At 47.3% G+C, this 18960-nt stretch overlaps 1 protein-coding gene across 4 annotated transcripts in view; it reads right to left on the reverse strand.

Moving 5' to 3' along the window:
- Positions 1 to 18960, reverse strand: part of MRTFA (myocardin related transcription factor A) — a 231153-nt gene that overhangs the window by 200392 nt on the left and 11801 nt on the right. For all 4 annotated transcript variants that reach the window (XM_069231149.1, XM_069231148.1, XM_069231151.1 and 1 more), the window contains exon 2: positions 16661 to 16718. The gene's annotated coding sequence lies outside the window, so the exon portion shown is untranslated. The remainder of the gene's footprint in view (positions 1 to 16660; positions 16719 to 18960) is intronic.

Below are 18960 nucleotides of genomic sequence, written 5' to 3' on the forward strand. Positions count from 1 at the left end.
TACAGCGCTCACTCTAATAATGAAGGCTTTTCATTAATGAACCATAAATAAAAGTTGGAACAGCATTAACAGATGGACACACATATCACCTCAACTGCAGACAGTTCCCTTCTCTGTAAACTGCCAGCCAAAGGGTTTGTGCTGTAGGGGGTTGGGCCTATTTGTCCCAAGGACAAAATAAACATGAAAACTTGTTGCCCTTGACCCCAAACAATATGTCCCGGGCGTTGGGTGATAGGAATTCCATCTCCCTGCATCCCCCCCCTTTTAATTCTATGCCCCCAGGCCACTGACATTCTGTGAGAAAGTAGCCTCTTTCTAGCCTTGTTACCCCCACTTTTGGCCTGTTTGTGAGTATATGTCAGGGTGTTTTCACTGTCTCACTGGGATCCTGCTAGCCATGGCCCAGTGATCATAGTGAAAACCCGATGTTTTCAGTATGTTTGTTATGTGTCACTGGGACCCTGCTAGCCAGGACCCCAGTGCTCATAAGTTTGTGGCCTATATGTACGTGTTCCCTGTGTGATGCCCAACTCTCTCACTGAGGCTCTGCTAACCAGAACCTCAGTGGGCTATGCTCTCTCTTTACAAATTGTCACTAACAGGCTAGTGACCAATTTCACCAATTCACATTAGCATACTGGAACACCCTTATTATTCCCTAGTATATGGTACTGAGGTACCCAGGGTATTGGGGTTCCAGGAAATCCCTATGGGCTGCAGCATTTCTTTTGCCACCCATAGGGAGCTCTGACAATTCTTACACAGGCCTGCCACTGCAGCCTGAGTGAAATAACGTCCACGTTATTTCACAGCCATTTACCACTGCACTTAAGTAACTTATAAGTCACCTATATGTCTAACCTTTACCTGGTAAAGGTTGGGTTCTAAGTTACTTAGTGTGTGGGCACCCCGGCACTAGCCAAGGTGCCCCCACATTGTTCAGGGCAAATTCCCTGGACTTTGTGAGTGCGGGGACACCATTACACGCGTGCACTATACATAGTTAACTACCTATGTATAGCGTCACAACGGTAACTCCGAACATGGCCATGTAACATGTCTAAGATCATGGAATTGTCATCCCAAAGCCATTCTGGCATTGGGGAGACAATCCCATGATCCCCAGAGTCTCAAGCACAGACCCGGGTACTGCCAAACTACCTTTCCCGTGGTTTCACTGCAGCTGCTGCCAACCCCTCAGACAGGTTTCTGCCCTCCTGGAGTCCAGCCAGGCTTGGTCCAGGAAGGCAGAACAAAGGACTTCCCCAGAGAGAGGGTGTTACACCCTCTCCCTTGGGAAAAAGGTGTCAGGGCTGGGGAGGAGTAGCCTCCCCCAGCCTCTGGAAATGCTTTGATGGGCACAGATGGTGCCCATCTCTGCATAAGCCAGTCTACACCGGTTCAGGGATCCCCCAGCCCTGCTCTGGCGTGAAACTGGACAAAGGAAAGGGGAGTGACCACTCCCCTGACCTGCACCTCCCCTGGGAGGTGCCCAGAGCTCCTCCAGTGTGCTCCAGACCTCTGCCATCTTGGAAACAGAGGTGCTGCTGGCACATTGGACTGCTCTGAGTGGCCAGGGCCAGCAGGTGACGTCGGAGACTCCTTCTGATAGGCTCTTACCTGTGTTGCTAGCCTATCCTCCTTCCTAAGTAGCCAAACCTCCTTTTCTGGCTATTTAGGGTCTCTGCTTTGGGGAATTCTTTAGATAACGAATGCAAGAGCTCATCAGAGTTCCTCTGCATCTCTCTCTTCACCTTCTGCCAAGGAATCGACCGCTGAATGCTCTGGACGCCTGCAAAACCGCAACAAAGTAGCAAAGACTACTGCAACCTTGTATCGCTGATCCAGCCGCCTTCTCGACTGCTTTCCTGGTGGTGTATGCTGTGGGGGTAGTCTGCCTCCTCCCTGCACTAGAAGCTCAGAAGAAATCTCCCGTGGGTCGACGGAATCTTCCCCCTGCAACCGCAGGTACCAAAAGACTGCATCACCGGTCCTCTGGGTCCCCTCAGCACGACGAGCGTGGTCCCTGGAACTCAGAAACTCTGTCCAAGTGACTCCCACAGTCCAGTGACTCTTCAGTCCAAGTTTGGTGGAACTAAGTCCTTGCCTCACAACGCTAGACTGCATTGCTGGGTACTGCGTGATTTGCAGCTGCTCCGGCTCCTGTGCACTCTTCCAGGATTTCCTTTGTGCACAGCCAAGCCTGGGTCCCCGACACTCTAACCTGCAGTGCACGACCTCCTGAGTTGTCCTCCGGTGTTGTGGGACCTTCTTTTGTGACTTCGGGTGAGCTCCAGTTCACTCTTCTTCGTAGTGCCTGTTCCGGCACTTCTGCGGGTGCTGCCTGCTTCTGTGAGGGCTCCTTATCTTGCTGGGCACCCCCTCTGTCTCCTCACGCAATTGGCGACATCCTGGTCTCTCCTGGGCCACAGCAGCATCCAAAAACCCTAACCGCGACCCTTGCAGCTAGAAAGGCTTGTTTGCAGTCTTTTTGCGTGGGAACACCTCTGCAAGCTTCTTCACGACGTGGGACATCCATCCTCCAAAGGGGAAGTTCCTAGTCCTCTTCGTTCTTGCAGAATCCACAGCCTCTACCATCTGGTGGCAGCTTCTTTGCACCCTTAGCTGGCATTTCCTGGGCATCTGCCCACTCACGACTTTAGTGTGACTCTTGGACTTGGTCCCCTTGTTCCACAGGTACTCTCGTCTGGAAATCCATCGTTGTTGCATTGCTGGTATTGGTCTTCCTTGCAGAATTCCCCTATCACGACTTCTGTGCTCTCTGGGGAACTTAGGTGCACTTTACACCTACTTTTCAGGGTCTTGGGGTGGGCTATTTTTCTACCCTCACTGTTTTCTTACAGTCCCAGCGACCCTCTACAAGCTCACATAGGTTTGGGGTCCATACGTTATTCGCATTCCACTTTTGGAGTATATGGTTTGTGTTGCCCCTATACCTATGTGCTCTCATTGCAATCTATTGTGACTGTACATTGCTTGCATTGCTTTCTATTGCTATTACTGCATATTTTTGGTATTGTGTACATATATCTTGTGCATATTTGCTATCCTCATACTGAGGATATGCACTGAGATACTTTTGGCATATTGTCATAAAAATAAAGTACCTTTATTTTTAGCATATCTGTGTATTGTGTTTTCTTATGATATTGTGCATATGACACCAGTGGTATAGTGGGAGCTTTGCATGTCTCCTAGTTCAGCCTAAGCTGCTCTGCTAAGCTACCTTTTCTATCAGCCTAAGCTGCTAGACACCTCTTCTACACTAATAAGGGATACCTGGACCTGGTGCATAGTGTAAGTACCCCTTGGTACCCACTACAAACCAGGCCAGCCTCCTACACATTCCACGAAAGAATCCTGAGGGTGGGAGCTTTTTATAGCAGTGGTTTTTAAACTTTTTAATGCAGAGCTCCCAAGAATTTTTCACAATTATTCTATTAAGTTGGCAACGTTTAAATATGTCTAGACTTATTTAAACATTGCAGTTAATTTCTGTTACCTTTTTGAAAATGTAATAAATGTGTTTTTCTGCTTAAAACAAACCACTGTTATCTGCATAATGCTTCTTTTGGCCAGAGCCTGGTGCCTCCTCTGGGATCACTTGATGCCCCCGAGGGGGGCCCAGCCCCCAGTTTAAAGACACATGTTTTATAGGCTAAGCCATAAGTGTCTAACTAGGAGCTGAAAATTGCAGAGGGAGGGAAAGGGGTCTGATATGTTCAGGAGGTTCGCGAAATAAACTTTGGAGCTGATTTTGCACAGTGTATTTTAAAACAAAACAGAGAAATATTTCCCATCAAACAAACCCCCCAACCCTGTCACCCTGCCTAGCAGGAATAAAACCACCCCCTAACTGAGCAGAGCACCTGTTGCCCCATCATAACATAGTCAACATCTGGGGATGTGGCCACGTGAGACCATGTCCGCCTACTATCCAAACAAGTAAAGAAAGAGGTTTTACCAAAGATAATCAAGTCACCATTGAACTTGTGGAGTTGTGGTGGGGTGGGGTGGAAATGAGCAGCAGAGACTTCCTGTACAGCTGCTATCACTGTTCCATGTTGGACAGCAGTATGTCTCGAACGGCAAGTGCAAGTTCGGCTTGTGTAATCACTAGTTGTCCCGGTGGTGAGGAGACATTTGTGTCCTGACGGTGGCCTCGATCCGGTTCAGTCTCCGTACTATCACGACCATTCTGTTTGCTTTCCCAACAGGCTCAAGGACTGTGTCTTCCAGCCTTCTTCCAGCGCTTCAACCAGCCCCATGTTTTGTCAGGTGAAGAGAAGAACCATGTTTTCCCCTCGGCTTGCACTCTGAGTTTGCGTCTGAGATAATCCCTGCCGGCTGCCTGGGGCTGTTATATGAGCTCCTAGCAGCTTGTCAGTTTCCCCCACCCAGAGCCACCCAACGCCCTTACCATCTCCACAAGGAGCACAGAATCAAGCCACTTAGCCACCACAGGTCTGTTTGACTGTGGGACTGAACTCTGAGCCTCCAATGCCATGGCCTACCTCTTCATGGGCCGTTCTGTAGTGGAAAGTTGCATCTTTTTAGGTTAACCCAGGAGTCTGCTTACCCGGCGTTGCATCTTTTTAGGTTCTTCCAGGAGTCTGCTTACCCGGCGTTTGCACATCACAATGCTAGGACGTGGGGTCCCAGGACTCGATGCAGGAGCTGCTCACCTAGGTGGCTGCTGTGCTTTAGGCAGGGGTGTAGCCACAGGAACCACTGAGGCCCGACCCCCCTGCCCCCCAAACACCAAGCTTCACGCAAGGGGGGTGGTGGTGAGCAATCAGGTTCGAGTGTTTTAACCACCAAATGGCTAACAGGGCCACCCTTGCAGCAATGGTCGGGGGGGCTTCCACTATTATTGCAGGGGAAGAAGGGTCCTGCATCCATCCACAGTACAGGCTCAGCTATCAGGGCACTGAGGTGCAGGAACTCCGGCAACCACACAGGCCGCCTCGGCCCGAGTCATGCAGGGTTCCTGTTTACCTGCTGGTAGGGCTGCACCTCCTCCAACACAAGTGCTACCTGGAAGGAGGCCCAGAGAGTCGGTTGTCTCCATGGGGGCAATCCCTGTTTGGCCTCCTACACCACCTATTCGGTGGCCGCCCGGCACCACTGCTAGGCCGCCCAAAAGCTCTCTCTTTCAGGCCCTTTTAGGCCATTTTGTTTCTCGACACCGCTCGGGTGTGCACAGCGGGCAGACAGTGGCCTAAAAGGGCTTCATTGGTGCCACAGGAACAGAAATAACTCTCTCCCGTCTGCTGTCCATCGTGGGGCCGGATTTATGCTGGGTGATGGGGGATTATTACCGGCGGCCACTGTACGCTGTTCTACAGTGCAACAATCTTCCCTAGTAGCCGGCCACGACCCTCGTCTTTGTTGATTCTTAGACATAGTGATTGAACGAGAAATCCATCTTAAGTGCAGGAGCTGGACACTTGTCAATACGAGTTCCCCAGGTGCATGATGGTTTCACTGAAAATAGGGATGTTTGGTATCAAACATCTCGTATTAATAAACCCTCACTGATGCCAGTGATGGATTTATTAATACATGCACCCAGAGAGCACCTTAGAGGTGCCCCCCCTGAAAACCTACCAATTAACATTGTGGGGACTGACTAGTTTTAGCTAGCCTGCCACCAACAGAAAAGATTCTGGTCGCTAGGGTGAAAGCCTTTGCTCTTGGGCGATCAGAGACAAAACCTGTTCTGGACGAAGTGTTTACACAGCCCACCCAACGGGATGACCTGCAAATCTGCATTCCAAGGCAGGAGGGGGTGGTTCAAAGAAGCCCACCACCCTTGGTATGCAGATCTGGCTTCACTCAAAGGAGAGATTCTGAACTCCCTGATAAAGGGCCCATTTGGAACCAGGACAGGGGGAAATGTAGTATTCAGAGAGGTGAGTCCAACCCTCAGGTCAGTGCCACGCCCAATGTGAACTGCCCGATATGGACCCCACATTTAGAAATCTGACATCTTGGTTTTGGCAGATGTAGGAACTCTGGGACAGGATTATGTCCACTTACCACAGGAAGTGTCATATAGGGGCCGTAGTTACCCCAAGGGTAAGTAGCCCATTAGCTATTACCTTACACTCCCCTAAACACACCAAAATTCAGTATTTAGGGGAGCCCCTGGCACCAGGAAATCAGATTCCTGCAGACCTATGAAAGAGGACACTCACGAGCCGCAATAGCAAAGCCTGAGCTAGAAGCACCTGACTTGGTCCCAGCCCTGCTGGCCTGTCTACTGTTTCTGCCGATTTGCACCAAAGTTGACTCGTCCTGTAAGCTGTTGTGTCTCCAACATCCTGGGAGGCCTTCCTGCCTTCGACAAAGGCACAAGAACTCTTGTGGAGCAGAGGAGCTGCTTCCCTGCATCTTGCAGGAACCACAAGAGGACTCCGACTGCAAAACCCTGACACCTGAAAGCACCACTGCATCTGTGCTGGCTAGCCAGAGGTGAAGTGGGCAAATGGTGCCATTGCAGGCCCACAGCCCTCCTGAGACAAAGCTGCCTTGGACTTGTCCACTGTGGACACACCAATGCCGCCTGCAGCCTCTGTGCGCAGCCCAATCAACTGCAAGTGCTTCAGGTGGAGAAACTAGATGTCTCAGGACACCTATGCACCTGTTGCCCTGGGCCAGTAAAGAAGAGGACCGAAGGTGTCCCTCCACCCCAAAGCATCTCAAGACTTGAACTCCCCTGTTGGCTCACCTCGACTGGACTACCAGTCCAAAACTGAAGCCTCTTTTCAACCACATCGATGCCCATCGACTTACATTGGGCACCCAACGCCGTACTATGCCCCTGCACCCGCCACCACATTACTACCCGGTGTGACCTGTTGGTGTGGTCCTGGTACTTATCTTAAGTCTAAAAGTTTGCTCCCATAAGACAATGTACTACACCCGAATGCAGAGCTTGTTTTTCTCTCCGTAGGATAACATTGCAGCATCCAAAAATTGCACTGTCGAATTTTCAAAACTGTAAAGATTTTTCTTGCAAGAAGTACTTACCTAATCGTATTGATTCCGGTACCTAAATATATATAAAAGATATTTATTATTTTTGTAAATTGGTGCTAATCTCCTTCTTGCGTCGGGTATCTCATTAATTGACTGTGTGTGTATTTGCAGATGTCTAATCTGATAGGCCTAAGGCTGCACAACCACACTACCCCCCAAAAGAGCACCTTGGAATTGCTAGAGAAAGCTCCTGTCCACTAGTATGGGAACCTCTGGAATCTTTGCATGGTATATCTCATTTTGGTATATCATATAGACTCAACTTCCTACACACCCCCTCCCAGGAACTCTGCGACTCCGTGGTAGACTTCATCCATAACAAGATTTCCAACATCTACAAAAACTTCGAGACTCAACCTACCGCCACAGACATCCTGAGCCTATCCAGTCCCAAAGAGGCGAACCCCAACCATCTGCTAGCCACCTGGGACCCTCTCAACACTCAAAACACCAAAGCCATTATGAACTCTGTCCACTCAGGAGCACTAACTACCTCCTGCCCCCACCATATCTTCAACTTTGGGAGCAAGATGATCAGCAACAAACTCTCCACCATCCTCAATGCATCCAACGCCACAGCCACCTTACCCGATGAATGGAAATAGGATGAAGTCAAACCCCTCATCAAGAAACCATCCACCAGCCCCAGCAAACTGAAGAACGTCCATCCCATCTTCCTTCTCTCTTTCTCCAACAAAGACCTTGAGAAAGCCATCAACGCCAACTTACTGAACACCTAGAGAATAACCTTCTAGACATATACCAGTTTGGATTCCGCACCAACCACAGTACCGCAACCACCCTCATTGCTGCCACCAGTGACATCAGAGCCCTCCTTAACCGAGAAACTGCAGCCCTGATCCTTGACTTCTCACCAGCATTCAACACCCCACCACCCCCTTATCAAGAAACTCCACCACATCGAATCCAAGGAGACACTCTAAGATGGATCACCTCCTTTCTCGCCAGAAGAACCCAAAGAATATGCCTGCCTCCCTACAACTCCAAACACAAAAGCATCATCTGTGGGGTCCCTCAAGGCTCTTACCTCAGCCCCACCATGTTCAACACATACATGACCCCCCCCCCGCCCCACATCATCATAACCCATGGACTAACTAAACATCATATCCTACGCTGACGACATCCAGCTCATCCTCTCGCTAATCGAAGGGCCCTCCACCATGAGGGTCAACTTCCACAGGTGCATGATGAGCATTGCAGACTGGATGAAAAACAACTACCTGAAAGTCAACTCAGAAAAAACAGAAGTACTGATCTTCGGGAACGCCTCTCTGTTGAACGACTCCTGGTGGCCTTCTGTATCGGATCCCTCACCCACACCAACATACAATGCCCACAACATCATCCTGATCAGCAAGCTCACCGGGGAAAAAACAGATCAACCCAGTCTCCTCTGCATGCTTCTTCACTCTTTGTATGCTCATCAAGATCTTCAAATTGCTCCCGGTCAACATCAGACAGACCGTCACACAAGCCCTAGCCACCAGCCGTCTGGACTATGACAATGCACTCTATGCAGGAATCAACTTGCACCTCCTGAAGAGACTACAGACCATACAGAACTCTGTGGCCACTCATCCTCGACTTCCTCAAGTGGACCCACATCATTCCCCACCTCAGGAAGCTCCACTAGCTCCCCCCCCCTTCAGCAGAGATGCCACTTCAAGATACTGATCCACACATACAAAGCCCAGCACAACAAAGGACCAGCATGCATCAACTGTTGCATGAACTTCCACCAACCCTCCAGACAACTTTGCTCCGCCTCCGTCCACTTTGCTCACACCCCCACATCCGTTGAACCCGCAGTGGAGGATTTTCCCACTCTAACCTTGAGCCAAGTCCTGGAACAACCCCTCTTTTCACCTTGGGACTTCACCCTTGCTTCTTGATTTCTGGAAGGGACTCAAGACCTGGCTATTCGACTGAGCCCCTGAAGCAAGATCCTCAGCGCCTGAATTCTCTCACGGGTGATTAGCTGTGCTCTACAAGTCATGACTGAGAGATTGCTTGATTCTGAGGTGGTAGCAATGACTCGCTGTAGGGACAGAGGGAGCACAAAGTAAAGCCACTCCAGATGAGGAGCATGGACTCAATGGTCATTTAATCTCTGGCCACCCTATATTTACTGTCAATGGGGGTGTGGCATTTTATACCAACTACAACGAGGTACGGTAGATGCCCCAAAAATGTTATTACTAATGCTTTTCCGAGGCCAAACACAAATAGGTGAAATAATGCACAATATCTGAATCGACAAGACACGGCGGCAAAACTGCACGGGAGAGTAATAGTTTCATTTTGTGGCAGAAGATAGAAGAGAAGAATGAATTGCTCCCCCCTTCCCCTGTCTGTGTGCCCCCTCCTAATCTTTTGCCATTCTTGCCCCTGGGTGTAGTATTAATGCCCCACCTTCTTAGTGAATGCTCCTTTCCTTGCACCTTTTTCGGCTGTCTTTGAAATCAAATCTGTTTAATGGGGCGTTTCCCACCAGTTTTTTTGGCTTCTCTCAAGCATACAATTTTTCTTCTTCATCATGCCCGTTATTATCTTTGATGTGTCTTATTCTCTTTAAGAAACCGGTGCAAAATAACCTTTTTCTTAGTACTTTTTCCCTCAGTGTGCGTCGTTACCCACTTTGTGGAAACTTTTGTGATCTGTTTTGATATACTGCAGAGCTCTGGCCCATTCCAACTCACCCTATCATAGTCTTGCTAACAAACGGTGTACAAACAGGAATGAAATAAAAATACAAAAACATTGTTTTCCTGCAGCGTAGGGAAACTGTGGATGGAGGCACGAATGGTGCATCAACAATTCCACCCAAACCCCCTCTCCCCGCCACTTTAACACGGTACAGGGAGTCCCAAGGGGAGGGTGAGGCGAAGGCCCAGGTTTAAAAACATCTACTCCGCTCTGTGCCTGTCCGCACATGGAATGAAAGCACCTGAGGCTTGGAATGTCCCCCACTCCACTACCCCGCCCCCATCCACGACATTTCTCTTCGCGGTGACATGGCCTCGCCGACCGTACACACACTGACAGGGCTTCAAGGGTGTCTGGCTCGGGAAGCACCCACACGACGAGCACCTTGAAGCTGCGGAGTGATGTAATACGGGAATGTTCTCGTCTCCTAACAAGAAGTATATCCGGGGAGGGGCAGGACGGCGCTCTGAAAAAATACTTTTATAACGTGAATTATTCTCGCAGGGAGGGGCAGGCTGAGGCTGCGGGGAGATGCTCTGATAAGAGGAATCACTACCAAGGAGGGCGGGTGCACTGGGGTTGTTCAGGGAGGGTCTTTTCACTGGGAGGAGGGCAGACGCGCCGTGAAAATGTGAATTACTTTCAGACAGAGGGACGGCTCGAGAGAGATGTTGTAATGCAAATTACCCTCATAGGGATAGGCCGCCCACGGCTGTAGAGATTTTTATAACCGCTGAAAAGAACCATGTGCTGTGCAAACGTTATTTTATATAATAATTACTCTCGGGTGAAGGGGCAGGCCGGGCAGTAGGCTAACACGCATTACTTACACATCGAGGGACACTGGAGGGCTAGGCTGTGGAGAGGTGTTCAGGGAAGAGGCGGCAGAGGGTGTGGACAGATGCAATTGTATGGAAAGTTCCACCGATATAAATTTACTAATACGTGGTGGGACAAAATGGAGTAGTGCAGCAGAGCTTAAAGTGGAGCGGGTCTCAGACCCGGCAATTATTAAAAAATGTTTTTTAAAATTATCCTCAACGGGCCCTGCGTTCATGTCCTTATCTTTGCCGCAAAAGCATTTATCAATTTGTCAACATTCATTATATTAAAAAAAAAAAAAACTTCCGGTACTTCATGTCAGCGATGCAATACCAATTTATAATTCGCATTTTTCACTTTGTCGTTCGTTCTTTAAAATTATTTGCTTTTTTCCCCCGATGCGGTGCTTCTGTAGTTTCTTCTTCATGCAACATTTGACTCTTGCATTACACATACTTTGAACTGTTCGTTTCTAGGTGTCTGTGTGAGCGCACGTTGTGAGGGGGTGTTCATGACAGGTTACAACTGAAGCTCTGGAGCCGAATTTGAAGATAGTAAGGATTTGCTAAGACTATATAAGCATCCAATCCTTTGCTTCTCCGCAGAGAACACTGAAAAATAGTCACGTGTTTGTCAACTGTGATTACCAATCGGGGCCAGAATAGGAACCCAAGGCAGCCCTAGCAAATTTTGTCAGACCAGTCCTCATAGGGTGCATAGTAAGCAAGCCTGACCATTACAGTGGGGCTTCTGGGGTTCTTCCCCCAAGTAAATTTGGGAAAAAAATGGCACAAATGTGCATTCTACAATACATTTTTCGTTGAGCCTAAACAGCGCTTGCACTGTCGTTTAGCAACCTGTTGTAGATGGTTTTTAGGTTGAGTCTAGACAGCGCTTGCGCTGTTACTTAGAGACCTGTTGTAGATGGTTTGTGAGGTTCAGCTCCACCAACTCTTGTAATTTGTGCATGCCAGGGTCTTTTAAAAATCCTTGCTTGCTACTGGGTAATTTTACTCTTTGTCCCACCTTTTTTCTTTTTGGTCTCCTCCCAGAGGATCGGACCAACTACTATCTAAATACACTGCTCACCATTTTAAGCTGTGTTCAGGTTCTACTTTGATCTTTCATCTTAACTGAAGAGGACAGCTGTCTTTGAACTCTGCCGTAAACAAGTCACATTTGTTATGTTACTGCTGCTTATCAGCACAGCACCTGCTTCATAGCTGCTGCGCTTCAGGTTTCACAATGGCAGGCGTGCGCCTACGTTTTAGTTACAAGAGCGCCACATTTCATGTTTTAGGGCAGCACCCCAATTTCTTGTTTTCAAAATAGCTATCGTAGAGCTTGCGGGTCGGATTCCTAGCCCACGCCCATCCTTACTGCACCTCCTGCTCTGTTTGTTCCATGCCCTCCCGGACTCTCTCCCGCCCAGCGTTCATGTCTTCCCAGCCCCATTATGAACCCTGAGCATACCAACCTCGGACAATCTCCCAATCTCCTCCTGCCATACATGAGAACTGTCACTCCCCAACAGGGCAGACCCGAGGAGAAGGGAGCAGAGATGCCAAAGAGCAGCAGGAGATAAACTCCAGCGCTATCCGGCACAGGATGCTCTCTTTGCAGACTAGTGTTGTTTCCTTCAAGTTTTAAGTGAAGACAACATTCCCTTGTTGCACAATAAAGCTTTGAAACAAAGGTGATTGCGTTGCAACATATGAAGTACACCAGTTGTCCTGCGCCGGGTGCGTGTTGCTGGTCCTGGGTCGCGCTAAGGTAGAACGTAAGTTTGCGTGTGAACAAGTTATGAGGGCGCGCTTGGAATCGAGAGGACAGCGTGCCACAGAAATGCTCTGGGTCCTTCACATGGAGAGTTTTAAATGATGCTTAAAGCTATGTCTGTATTATTGATCTAGTCGGGTAAATACAGCAAAATTCCATACCATGTTTTACAAGGGCACAGAGATCAACATAAATTAACACTGCGACTGTGCAGGTGTCCATGTTGAATAATCAGTCTAGGATGCGGCGATGACGCTAGTATTATACTTCACCTGAATACATTAGTTGTATCAGATTTTGCTGCTGTTTGGTTCTCTAGCTGGCATCACTTTTGTTATCTGTATTGCAATATCTTCTTTAAAAGTAGAATTTATAAATGAATGAACAGGAACTGCGCAAGAGCAAATACTGGAGAGAGCTATAGCCGGCACCACTGTTAAAATATTTTTCTCCGGTAAATAATCTGCAATATCCATGTATTTCTTAATGAGTGTACATGAAGAATCCTCAGAACGCGGCCTTTAGAACAAGGATTTCCATCCAACTGCCCTCAATGCAAACATAACATACTGATTACATATAAAGTATTCTGGTAAGGAATGTCACACGAAGAACATTCCTTCCTACAGTCCGCTATACCTTGGGTCTTTTTGTTTCTTATATGCACAGTATAAAATACGTGGCTTCTAAGCCCACAAAGAGGAACATCAAACGTCAGCATAAACAGTTTATTACTATCACTATTAAATCACAAGCATAAAATCAGCAATATTTCATAAAAAGAAAATAATCCAAAGAAAATGATAAAATCACTGAAAATATACATGTGATGTATAACCACACACAACAGTCTTTTTCAACACACTGCAACAGCAGGAACTTAAAAGGCAATTAGGCAAAATAAAATATTTAGCAGCAGGCCTAGCAACAGAAACATGGACTCAGTGGCTACCGTTTATTAGTAACATAAAAAGACTGAACAAAATAGACATATCTAGAAGCGTGGAAAAGGACGAAATGTTAGGTTTGGACTTTTGTTCAAATATTATATTTAAGGCCAATACCCGCTCGTCAACCTCTCTTATGCCATCAGAAATCCTTCAACCGATTTCTTTGTAAGATAACCAGGCCAGGCCAAAGGTTTATACATATTTCGGGATATTTAACTAGATCAATAGACAGTGGGTTACCAAAGATGCCACAGACCCTAATGCAAGCAAGGAAATTGGGCCCCCAATGCCCTGATTGACAGTAAAAAAAAAAGGTAAAATTTAATTATTTAAACGATGTGATGTGGACCCCGCACAGCCATGGGCACTTGTGCCATAACACCTGCTGCACTGTTGAAAGCTATGCTCTGTGACCGCTGCCTGTCCTCTCTCTGGGCTGGAACTATGCAAGAAGGCTATGACTTGAAGCTTGAGGTGGTTGCTGCAGAAGTGTCCAGCCAGCAACTTCACAAGTAGGTAGTGTTAAACAGGTCAGGATAGCTGAGCTGCACCCGTCCACATCTGGGGATTGCAGCGCTTGACAGAGGCCTGTTTTGCTTTCAGTTACATTGCCCAAGCTCCCAACACTCACTTCGTCCTAGAAGAGCAAAGAGAAAGGTACTTGGCAAGCACTAGTGAAAAAAAACAAATCTGAACTCGCTAAGTGGACTTGCAGGTACCTTGGAGCTCTGGGTCCTGGTGCCACTGCACTGGCTGCACCACTGATAGCTGCACCCTTGGCTTGAGATTAAAGTTCAAAGACACAAGCCACACGGCTATGAAATATGACTTGGAAGGTTAAAATGCTGGAATGGCTTGCTACGTTTTGTGCAGATAATTACCCGGACATTTCTTGGTTTAGGAATGAATCTTGTTCCCAAAACAAAACAAAACAAAACAAAACAAAACCGAGACAGGAAACACAAACCCCCCAGAAGCGAACTGAATGTTATCTAGCCGCTGTACTGGCGGTCTACAGGCCTTATTGTCGAACCTCTGTAAGGATCACTGGAAATAACAGGCCCCTGCTATGACTTGTTCATGCTGAGATCAGTTGCCTCCTCCTCCTCTAAAAAGAACAGCGTGGCAGCATGGTTTTACCAAAGGGTCCCCCATCAGGGTATAAATAACTACAACCATGTTTGCTGCTGCTTCTTGCATCAGGTATACTCAGTAACAACTCCTTTGATCGCTTCTGTAATTCACCACGCCACATAATTTCACTACCCAAATATACTCCACACAATTCCACTGCACACAATTCTACAATTAAGAAATCCAGTACAACCCACATAATCCCACTCCATACCATATACATCCACTACACTCCAAACCAAAACACTTAGGTAAAAGACACTGGCCCTCAAATGACATTAGCGGCAATGCCATCCCGCTATCAGGCCACCTGTGCGGCCTGAAGCTCGCCGGCCCTATTATGGCTTCCCCACCGCCCCAGCGGGGAAGAGGGCCTTAACATTGCAGCCGGCTTTTAATGGAGCCGGCGGCAATGTGGCGGTGCAGTGGGTGCAGCAGCACCCGTCACACAATCCACTGCCCGAAATTCAGGCAGTGGAATGCGCAATGGGGCTGTGAATTGGGGCCCCTGCACTGCCCATGCCAAGTGCATGGGCCCCCCATACAGCCAGCTTTTCCATGGTGGTGTTTACCACCATAGACAGGCTGGCGGATGGGGACTCGTAATCCCTGTGCTGCCCTGGCGGATTACAACCGCCGGGACCACCAGGCTGCACGGCTGCCACGGTCATAATGTCGCTGTCGGACCGCCACTTTGGCGGTGGTACGGCCGCGACCCTGGCGGTCTAGTGATCGCCAGGGTCATAATGACCCCTATTGTCATTTACAACACCGATTGCTCTAACTCTCGCAAATGCGATACCTATTGCATTGCAAATGCTTTTTCATTATATATTCAGTTGTATTTGTTTTTAAAGCATAGTAAATGATGACCTTACAGAGCACCAGGATACAGCAATCTTTATTGGAGTTTTTCAAGGATTCCCTCACCATCTCCCACTAACAGGGTCTCTCATCGAAACATGACCCCTCTCTCACGTGTATTTCATTTGTTTTATACTTTTTTTTTTAACATTAGGATAATCAATGCTGCTCTTTGGTGGCAGTTCATAGCTCACTGTACTAGATTAGGATTGTAATTTATGAACTACACAGTAACAAAAGGGTCTCTGTGACAAAAGCAGTATCCCACTAAGCACTGCACATAAAATATTGTTCTGTGATCTGAATACTACACGTTCTTTGCAGCAGGCATTTTAACCCTATGTGCTACCTTAGATGAGTTCAAACTGCCCCTAGACAAAACTCTGATCTCTCTCCAGCAGGTACAATAGTCACCAGAGTTAACTTGGCACTTTTATCATTGCCTGAAAACTGCTGGATAACAAAGAACTCTGCAGTGCTTTTAAAACTACTGCACAGCCACCCAGTAACAAAAGTGGCCCCCAAACCTTCCAGCCTTCAAGGGAAATGACTGATGTCCGGTCCAGCCTTGTTAACAATTTATGCAAAAAAGGCATTCAGGAGGTACACAACTGCTGAAACTTTGAAAGTGCCAAAGAAAAAGAAATTGATACATTTACAGGTGAGGAGGGTATGTAAGTGGCGGTGAAGCATGTTACAGAAGGAATGACATGTAGAAGCAGCAGGAGGGCAGATTGGGAGGTCATTGATGAAGTGGAACGATGTGACATGGGAGATATGCAGACGGAGGATTTCAGAACCAATGAAGAAATGCCTCTAAGTGACCAACTGAGTTAGAGACTGCAAAGTAATGTGAAGGAGAGGACTGGAGTGATTGAAACACTGAGGACGACTATTAATTCTACAGACTTTAATAATGTTTCCTTTACTGTCTCATACTTCCAGAATACAATTAGTTGCAATTCAAATTATTCACAACAAAATCATTGTCACTCATTTATCTCGTACTGTTAAAAAAAAAAAAACACTGGCAAAGTCAATAGGTTTAGCTTTTTTAAGCCATAGGTTCATTGGTGTGTGATATGGCTGGTTGCAATAAAAAAAAAAAAAAAAACTTATAGAAACACCCACGTACTGGTTGGGTGACATGGTTCGTGGAGCCCAGGATTCCAGTTTGGAACCACATGCTTAGATACATAGGTCATACCTCCAGAAAGGATTCACTGTTATGAGTTGATAGCCACTCTGCTTTTAGAGACTCTCACCCCACCATTTTCATACAACGTATAGCACTGCTATGCAGCGATACTCACCTCAATCACTTTTTCCAGGAGAACGGGCAGCTACATGCCATGCCACCAGACGTCCAGACTGCAAAAAAATCGAGAAAGGAGGAAGGTGATGCTATGAATACTGAATGAAACCAAAAACTCTTCAGAGAAGGAAGGTGAACCACAGGCACATATCACAAATATCTGCAACTTAGCATAGTGTCAGATAACGCATTGTAACCACAGACAGAGCACCACAGTTGGCATACAAAAGGCACTGTGTGTCCACTCCCAGACATAGACGAATGGCAAAACATTTCAAACAACTGCAGCACGTCACAAGGAGAGTACCAAGGACACAGGCAGTGCCCCACAAGCGAACTTGGTGGGCACCAGGGGCACAGAGGGAGAGCACCACAGACCGCATAACCCATACCATAGACTATAGCCATGCACCTTAGGCTGTGCACCTTGATCCCAGACAGGCACACACAGAGGGCATTATTGTCACACAGACAGCATCAAAGGCCGTGCACATTGGGCAAAGGAAGAACATAAAAGAGAGGGCACAAAGCATATGCAGCAGGTTGTAAGGACTTGTGGTGCTTGGGCTCCACCAGTAAATTTATGATAAGGGCACAGGAATTAGGCCAGGACCCTTCAATCTGTTTATAAGGTGAACATGTGTGAGACTCATGTATTGACAGATGCCTTCTCTCAGAAAGACAATGGGTGAGCGATCAGCATTTGCCAAGGAGTCTGACATAGGGTGTCAGACAGTGCTTAAACTGAGCCGGTGGTTTCCGGTTCTCAGCACTGGCACTTAATTGTCAACACAAGCACTTATGACAGTCTGCCACATGGTGGCGCTGTTTGTCTAATTTAGTGATGAGCACAACAACAGTTGTGTACTAATTCAACCTGCATTTAAAATGACTAATAACTGTCCCACAAGTAAAGTCATCCTGCAGGACACGCTTGTCAGATCACATTCCCTTGCGACTGCTCATGTGAACTGGGCCTCAACAATAATTTGGTGAACCTGGCTCCTATGGCACAAAGGCCACCAATCCTACACTATGGGCTCTAGGCACAGGACTTCAGGACACAACAGACACAGAGGGAGAGCACCACGTTCACAAACAGAGTACCACACACAGCAGGCCACAGGAAAGGAGAAATCACCACAGACAGCAGACTATGGACACGGGGAGAGCACCACAGTCATGGAGCAGACAGCGATGGAAAACTTAAAATTACTGAACAAAAGATAGATTGTAAGTGATAAAATATCATACATTGCTCCAATATATTGTGCCCTCTCCTGCAAACCACTTCAGTTTAAAACTCTAAATCAGAACAGGTGAACCACCACTCGAAGGTAAGACTAATATATGATCCATAACCGTTTCCAGGGCACAGCTGACACCACTTCTCAGAGAGTATACAAGTGATCTAGGACCAGCAATGTCACATAAAACGCTAAACTGCTAATTGCTAAAGATTGCTAAAAACAAATTAAAATAAAAAACAAATTAAAATGTGGCGAAGAGTGCTGCTGGGAAGCAGGGCGTCTGCGGAAGGCTATCAAGGTTCATCACCACTCCTCGCAAATGGTGTACTATTCTCTCTGGCCTCCTGAAATTCTGTTGTTCAAGATGGTCATGGATAAGCAGCCTCTATTCACCACCAGCCAATGCCAGCCGGGTGGTGTTGCCACACTAACCTTCCAGCTCAGCTGAAGAGTGCTGCAGGCAATTTCCATTGTAAGTGGGGTCTTGATTTGCAGTACTGTTGATTGATGTCAAACAGGAGATAAGTAAATATCAGTAGTTGGGCAGTTATTTCTTTACAGTTCCAGCATGGCTACACCTTTTCTATACAACGCAGTGCTGCAAAAAAAAAAAAAAAAAAAAAGGAATATGGACTTTCATATGTCCAACATGGCCAGCATTTGTCATGCTACACTGTACAGTTGGAAGGGAAGACGTCTTAATGTTAGACTATTAAAACTGACCCAGTAAATGCTGTGGGTAGGTTAAAACTTTGTTCTGGTCGAGTTGTATAGGTTGGTGTTGGGGTTGTAATGGCCTGCTCCAAGGTGACAGTGGGGGCTTGTAGGCTAAATGGAAATATGCCGAAATGCAGAGCACTATTGTCCTGCATACCTTATATGTGGTGCAACCTGTGTGGTTTGGTTGCATTGTCATTGTGTCTTCCGTCATGTTGGTCTATCTCTGTGCTGGAGTGAAGGGGCACTTGGAAAGGCCCGATGAGGACAACTAGGACAGAACCCAGGAGGGTGAATATAGTGGGAAAGCAAGGAACTTGGTTGCTCAAGG

Source organism: Pleurodeles waltl, chromosome 4_2 (genome assembly GCF_031143425.1).
Source record: "Pleurodeles waltl isolate 20211129_DDA chromosome 4_2, aPleWal1.hap1.20221129, whole genome shotgun sequence".
Taxonomy (NCBI): domain Eukaryota; kingdom Metazoa; phylum Chordata; class Amphibia; order Caudata; family Salamandridae; genus Pleurodeles; species Pleurodeles waltl.